This window comes from Amphiura filiformis, chromosome 8 (assembly GCF_039555335.1).
Source record: "Amphiura filiformis chromosome 8, Afil_fr2py, whole genome shotgun sequence".
In the NCBI taxonomy this organism is placed as follows: Eukaryota; Metazoa; Echinodermata; class Ophiuroidea; order Amphilepidida; family Amphiuridae; genus Amphiura; species Amphiura filiformis.
The window spans coordinates 36651461-36658298 of NC_092635.1; positions in this window are offsets into that span (position 1 = coordinate 36651461).

The window sequence follows — 6838 nt, forward strand, 5'->3', positions numbered from 1 at the left end:
AAATTGTGATTATTTTTCCAAGTGTAAGGATACTTTATTGGCGCAGTATATATGCTCCGAAAATAACCAATAAACATGTTGCACCAAATGGCTCCATTGGGGCCTTCACATTGAAAATTTTTTGTCTAATTCGGAATGGTGAGGGGGCACGTCGCCCCTCAGACAACCCTAGCGGCGCTGCCGCGCCGATATTCAACATTTTGAAATTTTGTTCAGTTCAGCCCCGGCGGTCTCGGAATCTAGAAACGCCCTGTAAATAATAACGATGATAATAATTTTAGGAAATAAAAAAGTTTTAATGAAGTAGTGAATAAAAATGTTTCTAGTTTCTTCTGTTCCATGAGTCGGGGCCTGAACAATTAATTTACTACTCCCCATATAATGTTATAGTTCATGTATAGGCCTAATACTCTATGAAATATTAATGTAAAAGTTTTCGTGCATTCATACCACATGTTGAGTTTTGATGTGTACGGAGAATTGAAAGTCTGCAAAATGTCGTCGAGGAAGCAAAGTTATTTTGCAGCATTTGAGCTCAAAGTTATGAAAAAGAGCAACAATTTTTTTTTTAGAATTCCCGATTTCTCACGTTTACTATAAAGAGTGTACCCCGAGCCTGCGCTTTAATTCATGAATTGGATAGTAAAATTAGCAGGCACTCAACTTGGGCTAGCTACAACCCTGATTAGGCCTACTCGCAAAATTATTCCCGCTGCGCCGGTTCACGTTCACCAACATTTACTAGTATCGTTTGCGGCTGGGTTTTGAGACTAGGGAGTATGTGATTTATGAGACGTCTCTGAATTATGGTACTGTCAGGTGTCTCGGCACTGACGGTCTTTGATATCAGAGACGTCTTTGAATTAGCAGTGCCCCCGAACTGATATCGAATTGCATTCTGAATACGAGGAATGATGATATCAAATAGTTTTGAATTTTTGAAAATACTCAGTATACAATTGTAGTACACATTATTATGGCAAATTACGTAAAATTGGTTTTTTTTTTTCATATTTAACACTCCTCGAAGTAAAATTTATCAATCTAATGATATATGTAGGGTACCTGCAGGTAATATGGGACCATTAAGGACGTTTAGCTTATTTGCATAAAAACTAAAGAAGATATGCCCACAAGAGATTGTTATGATGAACAACCTGTCCTTAAGATTAATAAAACAGGCAATGTTACCTTGTTTTTATGTTTGTTTGGACGCTATGACGTCAAAATGACGTCATCGTCAAGTGTCCCATATTACCTGCATGTGCAGGTAATATGGGACACTGTGTTATCTCTATGGTGAAAATCAAAAGTTCAGAAAATCACTCTTTTGTTCTAAAAACATTTTTGTTACATGATTTTGAATGTTAAATGCAAATTTCTACAAGAAAATTCAATTTTCTAAATAGTTTTGCTTTTCGCATTGACAATGCACACAATTTCCTATGTGTCCCATATTACCTGCACCCATTCAGTTGAAAATCAGAGAAAATAATCATTTATAAAGGAAAGTGCCACTTGTCAGTGGAATTTTACCTGCTGATAAGCTTAACCCATCACCTAAAGATCATAAAAATGACAAATGCCCCTCAGTACCAGAGTTTTTGGATACACAATCATAAAATGTGACGTCATTGATTTTATATCAGGCCAAAAAAACGACATAATTTTTGGGCAATTTCACTCTTTTTGGCATTGATTTCCAAGAGTTTGATACACAGACTCCAAAACTGCATTTCTAGAACCACAATTGATGTCTCTAAACACTTAACAAATCAACTTAAAGTGTTTACCTTCTCTAAGCTACTTTTTGTTCAAATGAAAACAGGTGTCCCATATTACCTGCTGTCCCATATTACCTGCACCTACCCTACTTAAAGTATAATGTTGCTGGGAGGAAAAGCTGACAATCGATCATATTGAAGATACACAAATTTTTCCCCAAACAAATTTTGTATGTCTTTTTTGGAAAAAAATTTACATGTATATCTTAAATACGAAAAGTCAAAATTTACAAATGATCATTGGCTTTTCCTCCCAGCTGCGTTATTCTTTAAAGGCCCATTCAGTGATTTGCTCATCCGGACGATCGTAAAAATCATCAAAATTCAGATTTTGGTACCTTTGTAATTGGCATAGATGTGCTAACATAGCCTGCTAGTGGTTCGGTCGAAAGCCGTGTATTTTAGACAAAATAAAGCATTTGCATGATTCTGGACTTTTGATACTGACAGTACAAAAGTCCGACTCGAGATCGAAAGAAGCTCACTCTCCACGTACCAACACGCGTTGCGTATTGTTTCTACTACTTATTACATCAGTAGCTACTATTTTAAACAAAATACACAGTTTTAACTGTTTTTCATATTTGAATTGACCGTTAGTTTGCCTCGGTGACCTTTAATTGCTTATTTTGTTTTCTACTACAAAATTGTAGCTTAAAAGCGTCTGTTTTAAATCAATTTAGACTCTACTTCCCCGTGTTAGAAACACTGGACTAGGAAGTTTTTCCAGTCGATTGGTGGCGCACTGTACGAAAATCTCGATTTTCTCAGAGTTGAAGTAGAAAACCTTTCTAAAACTTCTGTTTTTGACTAATTTGTCGATGTATTCAGGGAAAAGTGGTTTAATGAAATTCTGTAGACTTATTCTTTATTTCTAAGCAACTCTGACAAATTTCCATTTTTTAATGTTCCTGTGAAATCACTGAAAGGGCCTTTAAGTAAATATCATTAGATTTACAAATTTTACTTCCAGGACTATCAAATGTCAAAAATACCTGTTTTAATTATTTGCCATAACATTTGTATAGGGTCCACAACTAAATACTTTTAAAATAAATCCAAAAATAATTGACAAAATGCAAAACCTGTAAAAAGGTATGGGTAGCCGTATTTGTTTTATATGGACTAAATTATAGCCTCACACGTCAATCACAATGGTTCATTATGTAAAAAAGAGACCGTTTAAAAGTTGCATCTGAGTCCATACGAGTCAGTTCTCAAACAATACAGTAGGCCAGGTCTATGGGTCTATGCATGTGTTTGTTAAAGAAAACCTGACCGCTATGGACTCAGGTGCAACTTTTAAAACGGCCTCTCTTCTTACACAATTAACCATTGTGACTGAACTCAGTGACGTGTGACCACAGTGGTGTAACGCTATACATTGGTCCATTATGTGTAAAACAACTAGGGCTATAATACAGATCTTTCTACATTTTTACATTTCATAAAATATTTCCAAACTTATTCTAAACAGTATTAGAGGGGAACTTAAAGTTGTGGACCATATATTATATAGCGAATTTCAAAAGATATTTTTTTTGATATCATCAGGACAGTCTTCGTTTTCAGAATGCAATTCGATGTCTGATGTGCTCTGTTTTTGGCTGCCTCAACCAACAGTACTTAGTCAACCCTTAATAGAGGATTATGTAGTAAATCAATTCGCCGTTTAAGTGATGTAATAATCAGATTAACTACAATAGCAATAGACGAATACAATTTCAAAATAATATCGCCCTGTGCTACAACATTCTCACAGTATCTAAGCATTGAACCACAGATGTCAAAGATAGGAATAAAGACGATCGTAATTCTATAGAATGAATGGCATCTTTGAAAAGAGCAGTATTGTATTCAATCTATGATTGCAGACATCCACTGGTGAATGGTGATGAGTGCAACCTACTTGTAGTGCAAGGCAGGCTTACTGTATTTTGCGAAACGAAACGAAATGAAACGAAACGAAACGAAACGAAACAGATTTTTAAGGTGTCCCTTAACTAGTTTATGATTTTGATGATTTGTTATTATTCATGTGTTTCAATGACCTAGATTAAATTATTAAGCATTTTAAAGTTAAATTTAATAAATTTACCTGATCCTGGTATTATAGTTGGCTCATCTTGCATTAAGTTTTTTTTATGTTGTTGTTGTTGAGAAACGTGTGAACATAGATGAATGTGAAGAACTCCCGGGAAGAACTATCTGCAGGAAAATCTCATGAATTGCAAGAAACACAACTGCGGAATATAAACCTTGTACACTCTGACTGCAATGGCCTACACTATGGTGCAATGAGCCCGTTTCGCATTTTTGTAAAATGCGAAACGGACGAATAACTTTTTGCATTAAAATATTTTGGGTAATTTCTTTGCATAATATCATGTATCTTGACAACACACATTCATGTGATAAAGATCAAAGGTCACATCCCCATACTTTGGGTGCAATGAGCCCCAAACCACTTTTTAATATGAAATCATATATCTCATTAGGCAATAAAAATTATTTTTTAATCATTGATAGCTCAAGAAGTTGACCTTGACAAGAAATGTATGCATGCAAAATTTGAACTTGCTGGTGTTTATACTTTGGGTGCAATGAGCCTGTTTCGCATTTTTGTAAAATGCGAAACGGACGAATAACTTTTTACATTAATATATTTTGGGTAATTTCTTTGCATAATATCGTGTATCTTGACAACATGCATTCATGTCATAAAGATCAAAGGTCACATCCCCATACTTTGGGTGCAATGAGCCCCAAACCACTTTTTAATATGAAATCATATATCTCATTAACCAATGAAAAATAATTTTAAAATTATTGATAGCTAATGAAGTTGACCTTGACAAGAAATGTATGCATGCAAAATTTGAACTTGCTAGTGTTTATACTTTGGGTGCAATGAGCCCCAAACCACATTTTAATATGAAATCATATATCTCATTAGACAATAGAAAATTATTTTTAATCATTGATAGCTCAAGAAGTTGACCTTGACAAGAAATGTATGCATGCAAAATTTGAACTTGCTGGTGTTTATACTTTGGTGCAATGAGCCCGTTTCGCATTTTGTAAAATGCGAAACGGACGAATAACTTTTACATTAATATATTTTGGGTAATTTCTTTGAATAATATCGTGTATCTTGACAACATGCATTCATGTGATAAAGATCAAAGGTCACATCCCCATACTTTGGGTGCAATGAGCCCCAAACCACTTTTTTATATGAAATCATATATCTCATTAACCAATGAAAAATAATTTTAAAATTATTGATAGCTAATGAAGTTGACCTTGACAAGAAATGTATGCATGCAAAATTTGAACATGCTAGTGTTTATACTTTGGGTGCAATGAGCCCCAAACCACATTTTAATATGAAATCATATATCTCATTAGACAATAGAAAATTATTTTTAATCATTGATAGCTCAAGAAGTTGACCTTGACAAGAAATGTATGCATGCAAAATTTGAACTTGCTGGTGTTTATACTTTGGGTGCAATGAGCCCGTTTCGCATTTTTGTAAAATGCGAAACGGACGAATAACTTTTTACATTAATATATTTTGGGTAATTTCTTTGAATAATATCGTGTATCTTGACAACATGCATTCATGTGATAAAGATCAAAGGTCACATCCCCATACTTTGGGTGCAATGAGCCCCAAACCACTTTTTTTTATATGAAATCATATATCTCATTAACCAATGAAAAATAATTTTAAAATTATTGATAGCTAATGAAGTTGACCTTGACAAGAAATGTATGCATGCAAAATGTGAACTTGCTAGTGTTTATACTTTGGGTGCAATGAGCCCCAAACCACATTTTAATATGAAATCATATATCTCATTAGACAATAGAAAATTATTTTTTAATCATTGATAGCTCAAGAAGTTGACCTTGACAAGAAATGTATGCATGCAAAATTTGAACTTGCTGGTGTTTATACTTTGGGTGCAATGAGCCCGTTTCGCATTTTTGTAAAATGCGAAACGGACGAATAACTTTTTACATTAATATATTTTGGGTAATTTCTTTGAATAATATCGTGTATCTTGACAACATGCATTCATGTGATAAAGATCAAAGGTCACATCCCCATACTTTGGGTGCAATGAGCCCCAAACCACTTTTTTTTATATGAAATCATATATCTCATTAACCAATGAAAATAATTTTAAAATTATTGATAGCTAATGAAGTTGACCTTGACAAGAAATGTATGCATGCAAAATTTGAACTTGTTAGTGTTTATACTTTGGGTGCAATGAGCCCCAAACCACTTTTTAATATGAAATCATATATCTCATTAGACAATAGAAAATTATTTTTTAATCATTGATAGCTCAAGAAGTTGACCTTGACAAGAAATGTATGCATGCAAAATTTGAACTTGCTGGTGTTTATACTTTGGGTGCAATGAGCCCGTTTCGCATTTTTGTAAATGCGAAACGGACAATAACTTTTACATTAATATATTTTGGGTAATTTCTTTGCATAATATTGTGTATCTTGACAACATGCATTCATGTCATAAAGATCAAAGGTCACATCCCCATACTTTGGGTGCAATGAGCCCCAAACCACGTTTTAATATGAAATCATATATCTCATTAACCAATGAAAAATAATTTTAAAATTATTGATAGCTAATGTTCAAATTTTGCATGCATACATTTCTTGTCAAGGTCAACTTCTTGAGCTATCAATGATTTAAAAATATTTTTTATTGTCTAATGAGATATATGATTTCATATTAAAAAAGTGGTTTGGGGCTCATTGCACCCAAAGTATGGGGATGTGACATTTGATCTTTATCACATGAATGTGTGTTGTCAAGATACATGATATTATGCAAAGAAATTGCCCAAAATATTTTCATGTAAAAAGTTATTCGTCCGTTTCGCATTTTACAAAAATGCGAAACGGGCTCACTGCACCCAAAGTATAAATACTAGCAAGTTTAAATTTTGCATGCATACATTTCTTGTCAAGGTCAACTTCTTCAGCTAAAAATAATTTTAAAATATATTCTC